The 21,823-nt window shown below is 34.7% G+C and overlaps 1 long non-coding RNA gene across 1 annotated transcript; it reads left to right on the top strand.

Moving 5' to 3' along the window:
* Window positions 1-395: 395 nt before the first annotated feature.
* Window positions 396-3,019, top strand: LOC145133150 (uncharacterized). Its single transcript, XR_013718434.1, has 2 exons — window positions 396-659; window positions 2,533-3,019. It is a non-coding gene; the product is annotated as an uncharacterized LOC145133150 (long non-coding RNA).
* Window positions 3,020-21,823: the final 18,804 nt, after the last annotated feature.

The raw sequence follows: 21,823 nt of genomic DNA, 5'->3' as shown, positions 1-21,823 counted from the left end.
GTGAGTGCACAAAAAAATATAAAAAAAGGTTAATATTTCGGTAAAATATCATTCATATCCTTAAAAACCTTAAAATTTACTTCAATATCCTAATTATTCTTTTATACAGAGTTGTTTAAGCTTATACCATGTGTTTTGAAATTAAAAGACAAAATGGGATTACTGTTTCATTATTTTTTAAATTGTTATCTTAAATGAAAGAAAAAAAAAATGGGATTACTACTTTATTTAAGTAATCTTTGTTATGCTTTTGAGTTTTACGAGAAGTTGATTGTAATAACTCATGTCAAATAAAAATATATAATGTATATAATTAGATTATATATAAAAAAATGATTACTTCAAAATTATTGGGTTAATTAGATGCAAATTATGAGGTATTATGTCTAGAAACCGCCATCCTTGATTAGGTCATAAATTTGAGCAACTGAGGGATAGTAACCGATGAAACCTTAGGCAATATATAGAGCTCGAAATTTCTTGATTAGGTCATAAATTTGAGCAACTGAGGGATAGTAACTGATGAAACCTTAGGCAATATATAGAGCTCGAAATTTCTGGTGGAAACCCCACTGGAATTGCAAGAAACGACTGAGATTTGAAGGAGAAATCGGGTGTGGAAGTTGTTGAAGTTTTTCGGAGTTCCTCTTGAAATTAAGGTATGGTCGCTCGAATTAAGCTTAATATAATAGCTTAGATAGATGTATATGCATGGTAAACGTATTTTGGTTCAACCTACTGTCTCAATTCGATCAAACCAATAGCAATTTGATAAAAATCTTGAGAGTGAAACTTTTGGTATAATGAACCCTGAAATTCGTATGGTTGTGAGTTTATTTGTTAAATTTTAGTGATAATGTGTCAACAAGAAGTGGCGATGCTTAATGGTGATTTTACAATTAAATTTTACAAGATTTTTCAAAGCTTTCCAGTTTTATAAAAATGGCAGAAAAGAACGAAAAAAAAAAGTGCCGGGTGAGGAAGAAAGCTAGTTCGGGTATGGTACATAAATGGGTCAACGTGTGCCGTGCCTTTTAGAAATAAAAAAAGAGTTTATTATTATTGATAATTTATTTATTTTTCTTCATTAGTGGTAAGAAAAAAAAGTCAGTGATGGCAGCGAAGCAACTGTACACTTCTTTTTATTTACTTGTTTGCAAACCGTATATATATGCCATTTTCTTTTCAAGTGTTCAGAAAATACAATATTAGCCCCACAACTTTTAAAACTATTTATTTTACACTATCATATAAGAAACCGAAATTTTCAGATAGAACCCCTGGGTTTTATAAACTTGCCGATTCTTTTGAAGTTACAGAGTTTAACATAGTTCGGCTTTAGCCCTGCACTTTGATAATATATAGTTCAAAATAATTTTGGATATTACGAATGATGCTTTCAAATGTTTTAACATCGCTTACTTATTTATTTATTAATCATTATGGAGTATTTATTTTGTGAAGGGAAGTATTATAATATCTAAAGGACATTTTTTGAAAGGGTTATTACGCATGTCATAATTAACGTAAATTGCTAGCTATTGAGTCGTCGAATGATACATGTTGATGGTTGAACCAAAATAAAAACATAGGATATTTTATAGGATTATAGCCTTAGAAAATACTTGTTGGTGGAATGTAGGGTGTGGGTAACGCGACAAGCTCTGGTTAAGTCCTAACAGGCAACAAGATGAATTTCGTGTGAATTTTATGGTTGCTTGCATGAAACGTTGATTCTAAATTATTTGCAATTACATGTTACTGTTGTTATTGATGTGAATATTTGTGTGAATTTTTATGAATTATTTCATATAAAAGGGTGAAAATGGTGGGTGACATATATATAGGGAACAAGTGTATTAACTACACGGTCTTTTTATTAGTCGTCGTACAGCGTGTCAGTACGCGGCGGAGAGCTTACGCTCTGATTAATTAGCCGTAAGCATATTTGTTGTGCCCGGCGGAGGGACTTGTTCCCTGGAAATGACGGTAATTCCCTAATGTGTCACCAAAGGTGGAAAGAAATGAAAAGAATTATATTTTATAAATTGATGCATTGTTTTTATTTTATTGACGTCAATATGCATGAAAACCACGAACTCACTAGGCCCTAGGCTTACCCATTAGAATCTTTAAATGCACGCAACCCAGGAAACAATGTAGCAAGTGGCAGCGGGAATGGAAACGATAAGGCTCAGACTTGAAGAAGGCGGCAAGTTTTGAGGAAGACTTAGCGCACTAAGTGTTTACTTAATTTTTCTATTTGCTTCCGCTATTATTATTAATAATGACTTTAGTAATTGAATTTCCGAATTTTAGAAGTTTTGGGACCATGTTAAGTTAATATTGGTATTTGAAATTTGGGGCGTTACATTGATGCAACTTCAAAATGTTAGGGTGTCTATTAGTTCAATAATGAAAGTTAAAATTTGAATATTATTTTCTTTGAAAACATCACAAATTATCAAGTTATGCCTATTACTTATATTTATTTTTCACTTCTTCTCAAAATATTGGTTTATTGTCTTGTAGCTAATTGTTGCTCGTAGATAACATGAAGTTGAAGAGGTCTGATATGAAGAAATGCAGTTGCAAACAAGACAGACAGTAAAAGTGGAACCATTAGAGCATCAAAGACTCATAGAAGAAGCTATATACTGTCTACATACATTTCTATGGCATTTTCAAATTCTTAGTTCTTCTCCCCTTTATTCTCATACTCCCAACAGAATTTTTTCAAGAAAGAATTTGAAGGAAATATTGCTTACACTTGAAGATGATCATATCAAATCTCATATTTTCCATCATTGCCCATTTAGCCCAACCATGGGCTAAATACAATAAGTAACATTTTCTGCCCCATGCAAAGCATGAGCTTCCTTCTAGTATATATTAAAACTTTGTTCCCTTATGAATAGTAAACTTGTATGTTTTTTTTTGTTAATTTTGCTCCTCATATTTTTTTAGTCATTTTGACACGTTTGGTCATTTCAATCAAAATTTTTACATTTTTTAGAAACCTTTTAATATTCAAAGTTTGGTCACAAAACTTTAAAGAATTGACTAATTTGGTCCCTTTTCTAAAAACTTGATAATTCCAACCCTTTTAATTCTTTAACCATTTTGACACTTTTGGTCCTTACAGTCAAAACTTTTATATTTTTTCATAAAAATGAAGCCCGGGTTTTTCTGCTAGTTATTTTTAATAACTTATTTTTATTGATATTTTAACTACTTAATTATATTATGTACAATGAATAAATATTTTGTCTTTTATATTACATTGCATACACATGAAATGCGTCATTTTACGAAGCAATTACGTGGCTACAAAATGTATATATGAAGACTGAAGTTTAGCAAATTTGGAGAGTTTAAATAAAGAGTTGATACTTACTGTAATGTTATTTCATAATGAAATTGTTCATGAATCATGATTATAGGAATTTTTTTGCGGGTAAAGAATTTAAGGATTCATAATTATATTAAAAATGAATAGGAGAAACTTGAGACAGTATGTAACCCATGTTTATAGTCGGAAACATTCAATATTTGTAATTCGCAAACTGATTGTTGTTATTTAGTTAAACGTTTTTAAAATGGTTTAACTACAAAAAACAACACTGCCTTCCATTTTTTTTTATTTGATCATTAAAGATTCAATATTATAAAATCTTTCAGAATTTTATGAAAAAGGAACACAAATTAAGTTGGTTGTTAGTTTTTTTTTATCTTAAATAACTTGAAAGAAACGTAACTAACTTTATTTATATTATAGGGAAAATAACAGTTGTAACAAATTAAAATGTGTTTTTCTACTGATTTTAATTTGCAATAACTAAACAAAAAATCAAAGTTAGTATAGTTGGTGGGGCATAAAAATTCGTGATTGACTTCTTGTTGCATATGGGTAGTGGTTGTCCCTTTTTGACTTAATGTTCCACATGGGTGATGCTGACTTCTGTTTTCTTCATGAGCCACGAATTCTTTTGGAGAAATTCTGAAGTGGATCATTAGTTGGATTTAGTTTGTAATTGTGGGGGGATAAATTCAAACCAAAACATAAAATAAATAAAGTGGAATGGTGTGGAATACCGAATACCACGTCTTATGTACATATAAAGGTGAAATGTTTTAAGTATTTATAAATCGTAAGTTGTTGACTACAAATAACTTTATCGTAGTTTTAGTTTGATATTATTAAAATAATTTGTAACTTGGACTTAAAATGCAACCAACGTATATAAGTATGTTCGTGCAATTTAAGAGCAATTCATATGGTTTTGTTTATTGTTCCAATTTGATAAAAAAAAAAGATTTTATACTTGGTATTTAAAGTATTCAAGATACAGTAGACATTAATGAAATGGAGAAGTTTTTAAAACCATATTGGGAATAACCCAATTGTAAGAGGCATAACCTCTTAGTTTTGAGGATGAATCCTTGATGGTAACAAAAATTAAAGTATTAATAATAATACCTAACCAATCAATCTGCCATTCAAAAAAAAGTCTAAGATTAGTTTCAATTTTTTTTTTTTGTTTGTCGATCGAGCAATATTTTAGATTGAAATATTACCGATATATCTTCATATCAAAATAACCCACCAATGTGGGATAATAACTTGTTTATATACCAAACTTACATGTTTTTACAAAAAGAATTCTCCAATAAAGTCCCAATATTTTAGGCGAATTTACGCTTTAATCCCAAACTAAATTTTGTTTACAAAAAAAGACAGAATACCGGCTAAAACTCCGGATTAACCATCTGTGGCCGGTTTTGCAGATTTAACCAGTATTCCGACTTTTTTCGTTAATTCGTCAAAATATTGAGACTTTTTGGTTAATTCAGCTAAAACTTCGGAATAACCATTTTATCAATATATTAAAAATGGTTTGTTTTTCAGTTAATGTATTTTTGTTCATCTCTTTTTATATAACGTTATATATTCAATTTTAAAGTCACGAAATTTAGAAAAAGTATCTATACAATGCAAAAAACTAACAAACTTCATAAATTTGTCCAAAAAACTTTACTGGAAGATAGAGTGATCTATGATTGCCAAATGAAATTCATACAAAATTATTGTATATATTTTTTTTACTTCAAGATTAGTCTAAGTATTGGGATAACCACAAAACATATGTAATAATACTAATCGTGTATACTTAAATCTATGGGATAGCATTACTCATTAATACTCATTTTCTATTCAATCATGACTTCAACACACTCATATTAAACTTGTACCTCAATATGCCAAGGACAGTAGCAACATCTTGGTAGCAACTAGTCTTGCCTTGGTTAGACCACAAAACACAGATTCGCTTGAACATTGATACCTTCATTTCACACATGCACACACATGTTCTAGATCAGAAACTTTTATGCGTGTGTGCGCACATAAAATGGAAAGACAAAGATCTATCTGAGGGGTGTGTGTATGTATCCCTTATCGCATCCTTCCAAATTCTGCAATAGATAAAAAGAAACAGAGGAGAAAGAGGGCATGTGGATTAAAGTTTTAAACAACCAATAGAATGAGAAGAAAATGAGTATACCTTATTAGTATTATTACATATGTTTTGTGGTTATCTTAGTACTTAGACCAATGTTGAAATCAAAAGAAAATATACAATAATTTTGTATGAATTTCATCTTGCAATCATGGAGCACTCTATCTTTAGTAAAGCTTTTCAGACAAAATTATGAAGTTTGCTAGTTTTTTGGATTGTATAGATACTTTTTTTCTAAATTTCGTTTTAAAACTAGATATATAACGTTGTATAAAAAGAAATGAATAAAATGCATTCATTGAAAAAACAAATCATTTTTAATATATTGATAAAAGGGTTATTCCGAAGTTTTAGCTGAATTAACGAAAAAGTCCCAATACTTTGATGAATTAACGAAAAAAGCCGGAATACCGGCTAAATCTGCAAAACCAGCCACAGAGGGTTATTCTGAAGTTTTAGCCGGTATTCTGTCCTTTTTTGTAAAAAAATTTAATTTGAGATTAAACCGTAAATTGGCTTAAAATATTAGGACTTTATTGAAAATTTCCCTTTACAAAATTACTTAAGTTATAATCCAATGGATTTCTTATTGGGTTATGTAACATATTTCAGTTTGCTACCAATTTAGACATAAATATAGTTTAGTAATGAATTAAAACATTCATACAATCCTCTCTAATAAATGAAGATTTTTTTGTCACTTGTCACACTCTTATTCAATTTGCCAAATGTCATTTTGTGGTTATTTTGAATTAATTTTTTTTCCACATGTCATTTTATGATTTTTTCTATTTTATTAAATTTCATATAATATTTTAATGTAATAATTGCAATAAATGTAATAATAAATGGATATTAATTTCACTAATAAACTTAATTTCTAACTTTAAAATTCCCAAAATTAAAGTTTATTAGTTTCTTTTCTTTATTTAAATTATTTGTTTAAATTTAAAAACTAAAAAACATTTTCATTCTAATAAATCATTATTTTTCTTATTTTCTTATAAATTCAAAGTTCTCAAATATTTTGACATTTATATTTATTAATTTTTTTAAAATTAACTCATGTAATACATGGGTCTCACAACTAATAAACTACCAATTTAGATATGAATATAATTTGGTATCGAATTAAAACACTCATACTTAAATTATCTTCATCTCCGTATATTAACAAAAGAATAGTTATTTTGTCATGTGTCACTCTATTATGTCTCCTAATTAATGTCATACCACTTGTCAACCTATTGATTTTTCATTTCAAATTTAAAATTTAAAATTTTCCATTCTAATTACATTAAATTAATAACATTAGAATAAAAATAAAATAAAATTAATACAGATTATAAGGTGATATAATTTCACGTATTTATTTGAATTAACGATTATAATTTTATATAACTAAGAAAAATATCTCTTAATTATAATTTATTTAAAATAATTGATTAATAATTTTGAATTTTTATTATAAAAGTTTAATTAATTTTGTAATCGTGGTTTCTACAGGTTATAAACTAGTAACGAAATATATGTCATTGCATAATTTGCTATAAACATATTATATTACATAATTGACCTCAAAATATATTGAGATATTGGCTAATTAAAGTAACCATATTTTTAAGTTAATATGAAAAAATAACTAATTTTTTAAAATGATCATATGGATCACTCAAGACATTTAAATGTTTTGTCTTTTGTTTTTTATTGAAAATGTACATTTCAATTGGAATTTCAGATTTTAAAAAGAAAGCTCCACGAATTTCAAAAATAAGTACGAAATACAATGAACAATTTAAGAATTTTGTGAATTTTTTTTTGGTTTTTTAATAAAAGCTAACAAAAGTTAAAGAAATTGTTAAAGGAACATAGTGATTAAAAGTATATATGATAAAAGTTCTTAAATTAAACATTTGATTTAAATATTTGATTGAAAAATGATCTCAAAATTGACATTTTGGACATGGGACTAGAGAGTTTAAAACAAAAAATTTGTGCATACGAGAAACATATACATAAAATATTTTTGATTAATATGGAATGTCAAGAACAAGTCCGAAATAAACCATTTAGGATAAATTGGTCTTTTTTACATAACATAAAAAAAACGTGATTATACTAGTAAAATCTAATGATAATGGTTGGTTTAATCGATATCATCTTCCGTTAGAAACTACAGTTGTTAGTGTCTTTTTGTACATTATAAGTGTAATTAATTTCTTATGAACTCAAATACATGTGCATTTCATACAACATATATGTAACCAATTTCACGCATTCACAAAATAATAATAATAATAATAAAATAAACAAGTCTATTACAAATTAAATTATAATAACTGAGATTCAATAAAAGAACGCAAATTTCAGCAAGTGTTACTTAATATAACATTAAACATTGTACTTGAAGTTTTACATCTATAACATCTCACAATCATGTGTTGATTGTGTTATTAAAAAACATAACCAACGTTTAAATTGTTAATATATGTAATCTCCGTTCTTAATAATTTTTTGGTTTTTAGTTATCATACTCTTTACATCTATAACATCTGACAATCATGTGTTGATTATATAAAGAAGTATGATCAAGTAAAACCAAAAAATTATTAAAAAGGACGATTACATATCTTAACAATTTAAAGAATAAAGGGTTGAGATCAAAATGAATTTATTAGGCCGGACGGAGCGGGCGCGGGGAACGGCAAAGGGAAGCTTCCCGCCTGGCGGAACACCGCACCGTCGGCGCGGGGAAGCGTTGTGCGGGAAACGGAGAGGGGAGCCTCTCCTGCTCTCTCTCTCTCTTGCTGCGATTGGCTGGGAAATTTTTTTTCTTTTTCCTTTTTTTTTTGAAAAAGAACCGTTAATCAACGGTAAAAATGTAATTTTTTTTGAAAAAGAACCGTTAATTGTGGTTTTTTTTTATCATTTTTCCACTCCTATAAATACATACATATAACATCAAACATCACACTACCCTCTATTCTCTCTATTTTATATCAACAAAAAAAAAATGAATCCCAACAATCAAATCCCAACTTCCGATCGAAGGAAAAAAAGCCATGGTTTGAGTATAAACATCCCTCCTCGAAACATTTTTGCTATCGATTCATCCCCGCAAGGAGTTTACCGCCCCCAACTCGATGCTCCCATTCAATCCCCACTACAATTACAATACCAAAATGTTGGCCAATATTACCCGATGCAAGTTCCAAATGTTTCGTCGCAAATGTTTTCAAACTTTGTTGTGTTTCCGGATCAAGAATCGCCAAATCAACCTCAACCCCAAACTCAAACTGAAACTCAAACCCAAACCCAACAACAACACCAACTTGTCGATGAATCGGATGACGCGGAAGAAGAAGACATGGTTCCCGAAACTCAACCACCACCACCACCACAAAGACGTAAAGGGAAAAAACAAGTGCGCGAGGGTGTCGCACAACCGGGAAGACAAAAGCCGACAACATGGGTTCCACACGAAGAACTAGTTTTGGTCAAAGCTTGGGTTGATATTTCTGAAGATTCGATTCAGGGAAACGCACAACCGGGAGAACATTTTTGGTTTTGCATTTTAGAACGATTTCGAGAGGAGCTAGGAAAATGTGACGACTACCGTACGAAACATCAACTTAATTCGAAGTTTCGAGAAATAGCAAAGGGGGTTTAAAAAATAAACGGGTTGTACAACAACCTAAAAACCCAACGAAAAAGCGGCCAAGGCAACGAAGAAATACTTCAAGAAGCGTTGCAGTTTTACCTTGAGGAAGTCGGAAAACCATTCAAGTGGCATGATTGTTGGAAATTATTGGTCCGAAGTCCTAGGTGGAAAAAATACGAGCAAGATTATATTTTTGGAGTCCAACAATCAAAACGAACGAAAACGGGCTCTAGTGGTTACACAACCTCCTCCGATGCTCGGGTCGGTCTAGATTTAAATCAGGACGACGAACTTGAGCTAGAAGAAATTGTCCGCCCAATGGGTAGGGACAAAGCGAAGAGAAAGGGAAAAGGGACTTCTTCGAGTGCATCTGATTTCAGCGTGGGCATTGATGAAATGCGGAAGATAACATCGTCGTTTGATCGATATAATCTAAATTTCTTCGAACGTTTGGCTTTCGACAAAGAAAAAGAAGAAACAAGGAAAAAGGAGCGGGCGGAGAGACAAGAAATGGAGGATATGGAGTTTTTGATGGAAAACGTCGATCATCTCTCGGGACCGGCTCTCGAGCTCGTGATGAAGAAGAGGGAAAAAATTCTGAAAAAATATTTTCCGTAGGTCGTTGTTGGTTTGTTTGATTTTTAGTTTGTGTGTGTGTGTGTGTTTTTTTTTTTAATTTTCTACTTTTTTTAATTTTAGGTTTAATGTAAGTTTTATTTTAATTAATGAAATGCTTTTTATTTTTAATTAAATTTTATGTTTAGTATTAATTTAAAAATTATAATTCATAACAAAAAAATTAATTTTATTTAATAAAAAAAAAAGTGAGGGAAGGGCTTCCCACCCATTCCTTGGGTTTTAGGTGAGGGAAAGAAAAGTGAGGGAAAAAAGGGAATGACCCACAAAAAGTGAGGGAAGCTTCCCTCCCACTCCTTCCAGTCTTAACTTGTGGCGGTGGAAAATTTGTGATTAGAAGTAACTTGTCAACCATTTCTAATAGGGGCAAAAATAATTAAGGGCACAATGGTAACTCATTATAAGAAACATGATTGGCGCACCTACGATTGCTCCAAACACCAGACATCCGTCATGCCTAGCCACGTGTCACACCAATTTATTTTTATGGGAGAATTTCATATACGCCCTTAATAAAGACTAAAATATCATATTTGCCCTAGCTAATCTTTAAATATCATATTTATCCTTTATAAGCTTTTAAAATATCATATTTACCCAAATTATATTTTTTAATATTTTTAAACGTTTTTATAATCATTTTTTTATTTATAATCATTCTAAATATAAGAAAGATATAGAATGACTAAAACACCCTTCTTATTTTTCATGAATTGTCTTTCAATGGTTATTCATCTTCCATCTTTTTCCCAAATTAATCTTCTTCATTACCGGCACACCTTCGCCTCCCTCTTACTGCCGCCACCCACGGTCACTTCACTACATCGTATCTCTCAATAGGCGTGGCTTCTTCTTTTTTGACTACAGGCAAGATCATCTCAAATATTGTTTAATTTACAACAATTGAGGTCGTCCTCATCTGGGTTTTGTTTTTAAATCACAATTTGCAGGTTAAGTTTTATGATTTGGATTGATTGTTCTTATATGTTTATATTTTGGTGTTCTACGCACATACTTTAACTGTAATTCTTTAGACTCAAACTATTGATTGGTTTGTAAATGGGATGTTCGTAAACTATTTTAACACATAAATTGATGTTGTAACCTAATCACAATAATTCCTCAACCTGATATTGGTTTGGGTTGTAGTTTCAATATGTTTATTTTTCAATTCCGAGTTTGTCCGGCTTGAAATACACGGATGGTCGATGCAACTTATAATTAATTTCGATTCAATAGTTTTCGTCCGCCGTCCTCAAGGTTGGAATCTAAGTAATATCGACTTTCTGATATCGAATTGTTTCTGAGTTTGACTTCCTATGAACACTAGCATAATCTCCATCTTGGAACACCTCACAGTTTTCTACCTATGAAAATGGGTGATCACAAGAAACGTAATAAAATTCCATGGATGAACCACGTGGGTGAAAGCCCAAATCAAAGTATTAGTCTTTTTATTTTGATGCCTTTACAACAAAGATGATAGTTAATTGATATTTTAAACTTAACTTTTATAATAAGGATATAATAATCAAATTGATAAAAATAATAATTTAAAATGATCAAAAAAATGTTAAAAAAAGAATTTGGGTAAATATGATATTTTGAAATCTTAAAAAGGATATATATGATATTTAAAGATTATGTTGGGTAAATATGATATTTTGAAGTTTATTAAGGGCATATATGAAATTCTCCCTATTTTTATATCTTCCTCACAATTTATTTTACGAATAATCTTTTCCTTATTAAAAAAATCTGAAAATGCCATAGTTCTTATTTTATTTTCTCTACAGAACAAGCTCAAATTTAAAAAAAAAATTCGAAAAATAAAACTATGCATCGGACTTGGGATCATTCCTTATTACGAGCCAAAACTGCAAAACATGCTATGATCTAAAATCTAATATAAAACCAAAACTTGTTTGTGAACGAGAACTTATATGAAAAACTTAATTTGAATAAAAATAATATGATCTAAAGTATATATGAAAAACTGAGAAGTAGAAATTTTATTTCTCAAAATAGAAAATCATTTTATCGTGTTTTTATGTATCATATATTATGAATATTTCGTAAAGATTTTTTTTATTTTAAAATAAGGTTGCTTAACTATTATATTTATTTCTAAAGATTACAAGTATTAAAAAAATAATGTTGAAATTTATATGATCCAAAATGAGATGATTCAAAATACTTGTGATCGATTATGATCCTTAATTTGGTTATGATCCATAATTACTATACTACAAATATGTTATGATCCTTAATCATGTCTTTTATTATTCAAAATTAAATTATTCAAAAAGTTATATTGATCCAAAAATTGTTATAACAAAAAACTTGATTTAATTGAATATATTATGATCCAAAATTATTTGATATACTCCAAAATACTATGATTCAAAATGATATGATCCAAAATATATGATCCAAAAATATAATGATTCATAAATGCTATGATTCATAAATATTTATAATCTTTAATTGGTTTTGGTTTAAATATGTTATGATTTAAAAATTATATGATCATTTATCGTATACTATATGATTCAAAATTATATGATCCATCAACAAAAAACTATTTCCAAAAGTCATAGATCCGATTAAAATGATATGATTCAAAATGATTCGAATGATACAAAATATGTTATTTAAAATCACATGATTCAAAAATGATATAATATAAAATTATATGGTTTAAAATGTTATGACATGCATATTCCTTAAACCAAACGGATTAGAATTTAAACGGTTAATTTGTGAATTTAGTATATAGAAATTATTAATAAAATTAGAAACATATTAATTGTTAAACTACACATAAAAAATAAGTGGAGGTAAAGAGTTATGGCATCCAATATTAAATTCAGTTTTACCCAACCAATTCGGCTCAAACGTAAATTGCAGCCCAAGCCGCAACGTGCCAATAAAATAAAAAAACTGCGCAGTAACGGCCCAAAAATGGTGGTGCAGCAAATAGCCCAACATCTGACCCAACTCTCGTTGATTTTTTCTTGACATATTTACCCTTTAATCAAATAAATGATCGAAAATTATCCTTTGCGTGCTTACCCCCCTCCTTTGTTTTCAACGGTTCCGGGCGTATATAAAATTGCAAGTAAACCAAAGTTTGTGACCAAAGGAAACAAATACTCGTAATGCTTCCCTAATACATCCAAACAAGCCATGTGGAGAACCAATAAATGGGTTCTATGATTGGGTTATTTACTAAAATTATATAGTATTTTATTATTCATATGTAAATTTGATAAGTAATGGTTACGGCTAATTATTGATTAATTATCATTTGACTTGCGAGGTCCTAAACTTAGGATCCACGTACACTATTAAACACTAAGGTCCTGTTTGATAGTTTCTGTCTGGGAAAATGTTGTCTGGTAAAGTGTTGTCTGGGAAAGTTTTCTGACTGAGAAAGAAACCATGTTGTTTGATTGTATATTTGATTGACTGTGCTGAATGATGAAAAAAAGTAATAATTCAATAAAAAATAAATTTAAAAAAAAATTATTTAAAAAAATTAATAATCCAATAATGAAAGAAAGAGGCGGGGTTTGGTGTATAATTGTCTTTCCAGTCCATTAAGCCAGAAAGATATGATTTTGGGGCTTTCTGGGAAAGACATATCTTACCGGGAAAGACCCATTCTTTTGTGCAAATCAAACAGTCTTTCTGGTCCATTCAGCCAGAAAGATCTGTTTGGACCTGGAAAGATAGGTATCAAACGGGGCCTAAATGTTAAGTAAATCAAGCGTATACATTGTTTCATCATGGAATGGACTATTTTTACTCGTCATTCATGGCAACATAACTCATCTCTTATGCGATTTATTTATTATAAAATGCAAATTAATACATCATGTAGTGCATATTTTAGTGATCTAGTTCAATGGTAATAAATGGTTGAACCTTATTATGCCACTGAGGACGTCTTTGGCGCCGTGGAATGTTAATCGACAACCATCTTTCTCCTCCAAGGGTGGGGTGGGTGGTTTTTTGGGTGCTACTTTGTTGGCGATTTTAGTGTCACCATATCATTTTATGTAATTGGAACTAACATATGAGCTAATATGTCACACCCCAAAACCAGAACGGCGGAAACGTTCTGGGGTGGAGGACGTCATGTACAGTATCATAACAAAGCATAATATTAAACAAGCAACAACATCCATTACATTAATAGAATAATTTTAATACAAACGTGTTCTGCATAGTATGTAAGACACCAAAAATGTATAATCAAAATAAAAGATGAGTCTTGTATGTGCTCCATCTTCTCCAAAGCTTCATCTGTACCTGCCTACTGATGCCCTGAGAATACAAGTTATTTTGAAAAGAGTTTATCAGCATAACGCTGGTGAGTTCATAAGTACTTAGTGTCTTTGCTTGTATGAAAATGTTGTAACAACTTAGTTTAATTGTTCATAGCTGTTTGTAAATGTGTGTAAATAATTGAATTCTCTAGAAAATCCTATATTTTCTACTGAAATGTAGTCTTCTACCAAGACTCGACTGTTTGTACGTTTTGTTCTTTTGTAAATGTAGGAATTTTCCCTAGTGAACTATCATTATGAAAATATAGTTTTCTTAGATGTGTATGTGAGAAGGTCACAAGTAAATGTACTAGGAAAATAATGTTTTACCTCAGCAGTGACACTGCTGGTTATAAAATGATGAAACACAGACTCCAGGTAGTACTAAATGTACGGTACACCTCGGGGAGTTCAAAGTAATAAAATGCAGACTCCAGGTGGTATCAAATGGACGATACGCTTCGAAAAGTCTGTTTGGCCTTTAATTCTTAATTGGTTAATTAAAGGTTTGAATGTGAACTTGTATGTAACCATGCTGATCGACGGCTGAATAACTGATGACCCTCCAGGTCATATGTAGTATGGTAACATTCTCTCACCCCTTGGCCTTATCGGCTGAGACTGTAGCTAGCAGTCGGGGTATGGGAGTGTCTGTCCCGTATAGATCTATACACACAATGCTCGCTCTCCCTCTAGGAGACTCTGGTTACACGGTGATACCACAATTAAGTGTCGTATCGGAAGTAGTATGTCACATTCTTTTTATAGTATTCAAATGTTTGTATAGTATGTCATAGTGTAGTGAGGTTTTCTCTGTATTAGTATATAGTATATTCCCTTGTGTAGTATATAGCGCGTTCACTTGTATAGAGTATAGTGTGAATATCTCATAACTGTACTGACTCTTGTGTGTGTCGTTGTAATAGTAGTAGTAAGTAGTAAACCCTTAACTATACCTATTATAGTTACATAGTAATGATGGTTGTATGCTCTGCTACCCAGAGGTACTGAACTGAAGTGAAAACTTTTATATCCAACACACACACACACACACACACACATATATATATATATATATATATATATATATATATATATATATATATATATATATGATATATATATAACTAAGAGTTCAACGACATTCGGACAAATAACAGGATACCCTAAGTCTACAACCAAACAAGGAACAATAAATAAGGTGAGCTATTAGTCCCAAGTCCTTCAAGTCTTACTTATATAAATATATTAGTGTAGATATGAGTTTGAAAACAATGCAAGTTTAAAAGAGTTTGGAAACAGTTTTCGTATCTAAAAGTTTAATAAAAGGTTTTGAAACGCTTGAAAACCATAAATTTGATAGTAACTTGAAAGTAGTAGTAAATCCTTCTGATTGTTCTAGTCATTAATCACATGTGATTAAAGCAATAACTAGAATATTTCAACTTGTATCCCCCCCCCCCATAAAAGCATTTAAAATCATTTCAAAGGTTGATTAAGGGGGTATGAACTCACCTGTAATGAGTGGTTTGGATTGAAGTGCTGGATGGGATGCTGAGTGTCAAGGGAAGACTTGAGCACACACGGATCCTATTTAACATACCATGACACATATATGTTTCTAATTAGTGTTTAGACACTAATTAAGCAAGTAAGGATACCCTAGGACATGGATAACACCTTGATTCAAGTGTTAGAAGTACTTAAGGGTTGCATCTAAAGATAGTATGGCCTCACATTGGAGTTTACTTCCCATATGGTAACACCACATGAGTTTATGGTTTATGGTCATTTCCCCCATGAGTTTACGGCCGTAAACTCATGGTAATTAGTACCATTGTGTGCTAAAAGGTCTTACAAGTCATGATTTAGCATCTTATAGTCAAGTCCATGCCTTAGGAAGTCATGGTGGCACAATGGCACCACTTTATAGAGTTTACGGCCTATGGACCATTCCTCATGAGTTTACGGCCGTAAACTCTATGTGTTCTTAATCTTTTTTGATGTTTTAAGGTCCTAAACACTTCAAGGAAGTGATCTAGACTAGTATCCAAGGCTAAGGAAGGGACTAGGGCTCATATGGCCCCCTTATTAGGGTTTACGATTCATGGACCAACTCCCATGGAGTTTACGGTTTTGGGTTTACGGTCCAAGTGGGTTTACGGCCGTAAACCCATGGTAACTCCTACCATTTCGTGGTTCAAGGTCTTTAGCTCATGCATGCAAGGTTCTAGTCCAATATCCAAGCCCTAGAAGGTAATGGTGGCACATATGCACCACCTTATGGTGTTTACGGTCCAAGGAGATTGCCTTGGCCGTAAACCCATGTGTTCTTGGGTGATCTTGATGTTTTTCAATGGTTTAACAAGTATTCTAAGTAAATAACTAGCTAGGAGGAGTGTACTTACTTATAGGAAGCTTGTAAGAGTGTTTAAGGGCCAAGAACACTAGTGTGTGTTCTTGGTGTTTTGAAGAACACTTGAAGATCTAAGAAAATGAGAAGATTTCATGGATGAAATCATGTATAACTACTAGATGAAGTGTTTTAAGAACAAATCAAGAGAAGAAACACTTACATTTTTGGAAGATTTGGAGGATGATATTATGATAGTTGAGAGAGATTGTGGGAGTTCTTGAGCTAGGAAGTGAAGAATGAGAGAAATGGGGAGTAAACTCATGCAATATGCATGGGTTCACGGCCAAGAGGGGTTTACGGCCCAAACTCCCAAAGTGTAGCCGTAAACACCTTGTTATGGTGTGAAGTGTTTACTTGCTACACATTACTCCTAGAAGATACTTCCTTTTACTTGATCGTTTGACGCATTTATTTTAAAAACACCCAAACGGACTTTAAACCGGCTAAAAATTTACAAAAATGAATTTGACTATTATTTGTAGTGCTTGACTGAAGAGTTTATACAAATGAAAATTTTGGGTTGTCACATCATCCCCTCCGTTAAAGGGAATTTCGTCCCGAAATTAGAGTTCAAGCAACTAAGTTATTACAAATAACTAAGTAAAAAGATGAGGATATTTCAGCTTAAACTGATCCTCGCGCTCCCAAGTGAATTCCGGTCCTCGCTTGACGTTCCAGCGAACCTTCACGATTGGGATACGACTTTGTTTCGTTTGCTTGACCTCTCGGTCCATGATCTCTACAGGTTCTTCCACGAATTTGAGGCTCTCGTTGATCTCGATTTCGTCGAGTGGGATTACAAGAGTCTCGTCAGATAGGCACTTTTTCAAGTTTGAGACGTGGAAGGTAGAATGTACATTACTGAGTTCGCGAGGTAAGTTAAGTTTGTAAGCTACAGGGCCAATTCTAGCAAGAATCTCGAAAGGCCCTATGTATCTTGGATTTAGCTTTCCACGCTTTCCGAAGCGTATCAAGCCCTTCCAGGGTGAGACTTTCAAAAGGACTCGGTCTCCCACCTGAAATTCCAAAGGTTTCCTTCGTTTGTCTGCGTAGCTTTTCTGTTGGTCTCTAGAGGCTTTCAATCGTTCATGAATCTGAACGATCTTCTCTGTTGTTTCCCGAATGATCTCCGTACCCGTGAGAGTGCTGTCAGGAACTCGTCCTCTAGCTAACTGAGTGTCACCCACCTCAGCCCAGCACAGAGGGGATCTGCACTTTCGGCCGTAGAGGTCTTCGAATGGAGCAGCCTTTATGCTCGTGTGATAACTGTTATTGTAGGAAAATTCGACAAGGGGTAAATGAGTGTCCCATGCCTTCCCGAAGTCGATCACACAAGCTCGCAACATGTCTTCTAAGGTTTGGATAGTTCTCTCACCTTGTCCGTCGGTCTGTGGGTGGTAGGCTGTACTCATGTCCAGCCTCGTTCCTAAGGAGCTTTGTAGTGACTGCCAGAATCTAGAAGTGAACCTACTATCTCTGTCGGAGATGATGGATATAGGAACACCATGCAGTCGTACTATCTCCCGAATGTATGTTCTCGTGAGCTTCTCCATCTTGTCAGTTTCCTTGATGGGCAGGAAGTGTGCGGACTTGGTCAATCTGTCGACGATGACCCAAATGGTATCGAGTCCACCCGTTGTCTTGGGCAACTTGGTTATGAAGTCTATAGTGATCCGCTCCCACTTCCATTCAGGTATCTCTGGTTGCTGGAGTAGACCTGATGGTTTCTGGTATTCGACCTTGACCTTGGCGCAAGTAAGGCATTTACTTACAGAGGTAGCGATCTCCGCTTTCATGTTAGGCCACCAGTATGACTTTTTAAGATCCAGATACATCTTATCTGAACCTGGGTGGACGGAATATCGAGTGTTGTGCGCTTCCTTCATGACCACGTCTCTGAAGCCACCGTGTCTCGGCGTTCAGATCCGGTCCATGAGATATAATGCTCCATCACTCTTGGCTTCCAAGTTCTTATCCATTCCACGTAGGGATTCTCCCGCCACATTTTCAGGTTTTAAGGCTTCGAGCTGGGACTCTTTAATTTATGCGGATAGATGCGAATGGATAGTCATGGTCAATGACTTGACTCTTCGGCCAGAATATTCTTTCTGACTTAGGGCGTCTGCTACCACGTTGGCTTTACCAGGATGATAACGAATTTCGCATTCGTAGTCATTGAGTAGCTCGACCCACCGTCGTTGTCTCATATTGAGCTCCTTCTGGTTGAATATGTGATGTAGGCTTTTGTGGTCTGTGAAGATAGTGCTCTTTGTACCATACAGGTAGTGTCTCCAGATCTTTATAGCAAATACAACTGCTCCTAATTCGAGGTCGTGAGTGGTGTAGTTAACCTCGTGTGTCTTCAGTTGTCTTGAGGTGTAGGCGATAACCTTACCCCGTTGCATCAGAACACAGCCGAGCCCTTGATTTGACGCATCGCAATAGACCACAAAGTCTTCTGTTCCTTTGGGGAGGGACAATATTGGCGCGGTGCACAAGGCTCGTTTTAGCGTTTGGAACGCTTTCTCCTGCTTCTCTTCCCAGTCAAATGCCACGCCTTTTTGGGTTAATGTTGTAAGCGGTTTCGCAATTCGAGAGAAGTTTTGTATGAATCTGCGATAGTAGCCAGCGAGGCCTAGAAATTGACGAATTTCGGTAGGCGTCTTCGGTGCTGACCAGTTCTCAATAGCCTTAATTTTGGACGGGTCCACGTGGATTCCTTCTTCGCTAACCACGTGTCCTAAGAATTCGACTCTTCGGATCCAAAATTCGCACTTAGAGAACTTCGCATAGAGTTTCTCCAATCGCAGGGTTCCTAGGACTTGTTGCAGATGATCACTATGCTCCTCCTCACTTCGAGAGTAGATGAGTATATCATCGATGAAAACGATGACGAACTGATCCAAGTAAGGACGACATACTCTATTCATCAAATCCATGAATACTGCGGGGGCATTGGTCAATCCGAATGGCATCACTACGAACTCGTAGTGTCCGTAACGAGTTCGGAAGGCTGTCTTCGGGACATCTTCCTCAAGCACTCGTAACTGGTGATACCCGGATCTCAGGTCAATCTTGGAGAAGTAGCTCGCCCCTTGCAGCTGGTTGAATAAATCGTCTATGCGAGGTAGGGTTAACGATTCTTGACTGTAAGTTTGTTGAGTTCCCTATAGTCGATGCACATACGGGACGATACGTCTTTCTTCTTGACGAACAAGACCGGGGCTCCCAGGGTGTGAAGCTTGTTCTTATAAAGCCCTTACTGAGCAGTTCGTTAAGTTGACCGGATAGCTCCTGCATCTCGACTGGTGCTAGACGATAGGGTGCTTTGGCTACGGGGGTAGCTCCTGGAACTAAGTCGATTCGGAACTCGACTTGACGTTGCGGGGGTAATCCTGGGAGTTCCTCCGGAAAGATGTCGGGAAAATCACGTACTATAGGGAGGTCTTTTAGGTCTTTGGTTTTCTGGTTCGCATCGACTACGTGTGCAAGGAATGCACGATATTCCTTGCGCAAGTACTTATGGGCTTGAATACTGGAGATGATACGTAGGCTCGTACTGGGTTTATCTCCGTAGATCAGCAAGGTTTCGCTATTCGGTAGGTTTAGGCGGATTGCCTTTTCGTAGCACAGAATATCGGTACGATGGAGACTCAACCAGTCCATGCCCACTATGACATCGAAACTCTTGATTGATACTGGCATGAGGTCGATTGGAAATGAATGATTATCTAGCGTGAGGGTACAACCTATGTAAATCTCGTTAGAACTCTCTGTCTTTCCGTTGGCCATTTCTACGACGAAGGTTTCTTTTAGTTCTTGCGGTGCTTGAGTAAGTAAGTGCTTAAATTTTTGGTTTACGAAGCTCCTCTCTGCCCCACTATCAACTAGAATACAAGCATATGAGTTATCGAGAAGGAACGTACCCGTGACTACTGTGGGGTCTGCCACGGCTTCATTGTGGCCAATAGCAAGTAGTCTTCCGGTTCCTCCCGCATTTCCAGCTTTCGGACAGTTTCTTTTTTAAGTGCCCTGTCTCGCCGCACCCGTAGCAGGCCTGACTTACTCCTGCACCGGGAACCTGGGTGATGGGTTTGGGAGGTGCTCTGCAAGACCGGGCGGTATGGCCCTTCCGGTCGCAATTGGTGCAGTGCATTTCCCGGCAGGGGCCATTATGATGGAAATTACACTTGGTGCACTTGTGTAGGCTCCCCGCATATGGCTTAGCTGGTACAGGGGCAGCAGGAGTTGTGGCAGCATGGACAACCACTGTCTGTTGTTTCTTAGAAGGGTGTTGATTTGATTTGCCCTTCTTTCGGTCCCAATGCCTTTTCTTGTTGTCAGCCGCGTTGGTTGGTGCTGGGGTAGTAGTTGTGGTTGTTGATGGAAGAGAAGGAACCTCGTGATCGATGAGCCTTTGAGCCAATTCCTTGGCACTATCAAAGGTCGCAGGGTTTGAAGCTAGCACATTCCCTCGATATGGGGGTACCAGACCCCAGATGTATCTTTCGATTTTTTTGCTTTCGGTGGGGACCATGTTGGGATATAGAGTCACCAGGTCGCAGAACCTGGCTGTATAGGCCACTATGTTGGAACCCTTCATTTTGAGGTTCCATAGTTCTTCCTCGAGTTTCTGAATCTTGCCCCGCGGGTAGTACTCCCTTGTCAACAGGTCCTTCAGTGTATCCCAGCCCATGGCGTTAGCTGTTACCAGGGAGAGTGCTTTGACATGGCCATTCCACCACGTCAGGGCCCTTTCGGTGAAGGTGCAAGCATCGAATTTTATCTTACCCCACACATATCGAAGATTGCTTCTGTTCTTTTGATCCATTGGGACAACCCAATGATCCCTCCGGTTCCATTGAAGTATGTCGGTTTGCAGCTGATGAAATCTTTATAGGTGCACTCCCATGCACGTGGTTGGGTTTCACCATGGCTAGAGTTAGTGCCCAATCCACCTCCACTGGCACCTCCAGAATTTACTTGGGCCATGGTTGCGTTCACAGCCGCTTGAAACATCACTGCATCGAACTGCGGAGGAGGTGGTGGTGGTGGAGTTTGGTTTGCAGGTCTACCCCTGGTCGGACGCGGATGACGCGACATCTTTTACTGAAAGTTGATAGGAATGATGATAATAGTGAGAATCAATTGTAAGTATGATGAGAGTGTTTCATGGACTAAATCGCCATAGTCCAAAAATCAGATACAGGTATAACAACAGAGTAGTGAAACACAAGATAATTACTTTCCCATAGAT

Source organism: Lactuca virosa, chromosome 8 (genome assembly GCF_052849685.1).
Source record: "Lactuca virosa cultivar CGN04683 chromosome 8, Lactuca_virosa_CGN04683_v6, whole genome shotgun sequence".
Taxonomy (NCBI): Eukaryota; Viridiplantae; Streptophyta; class Magnoliopsida; order Asterales; family Asteraceae; genus Lactuca; species Lactuca virosa.
Note: the sequence above shows the minus strand (reverse complement) of the source record. Positions and strands in the feature narration are given on the sequence as shown.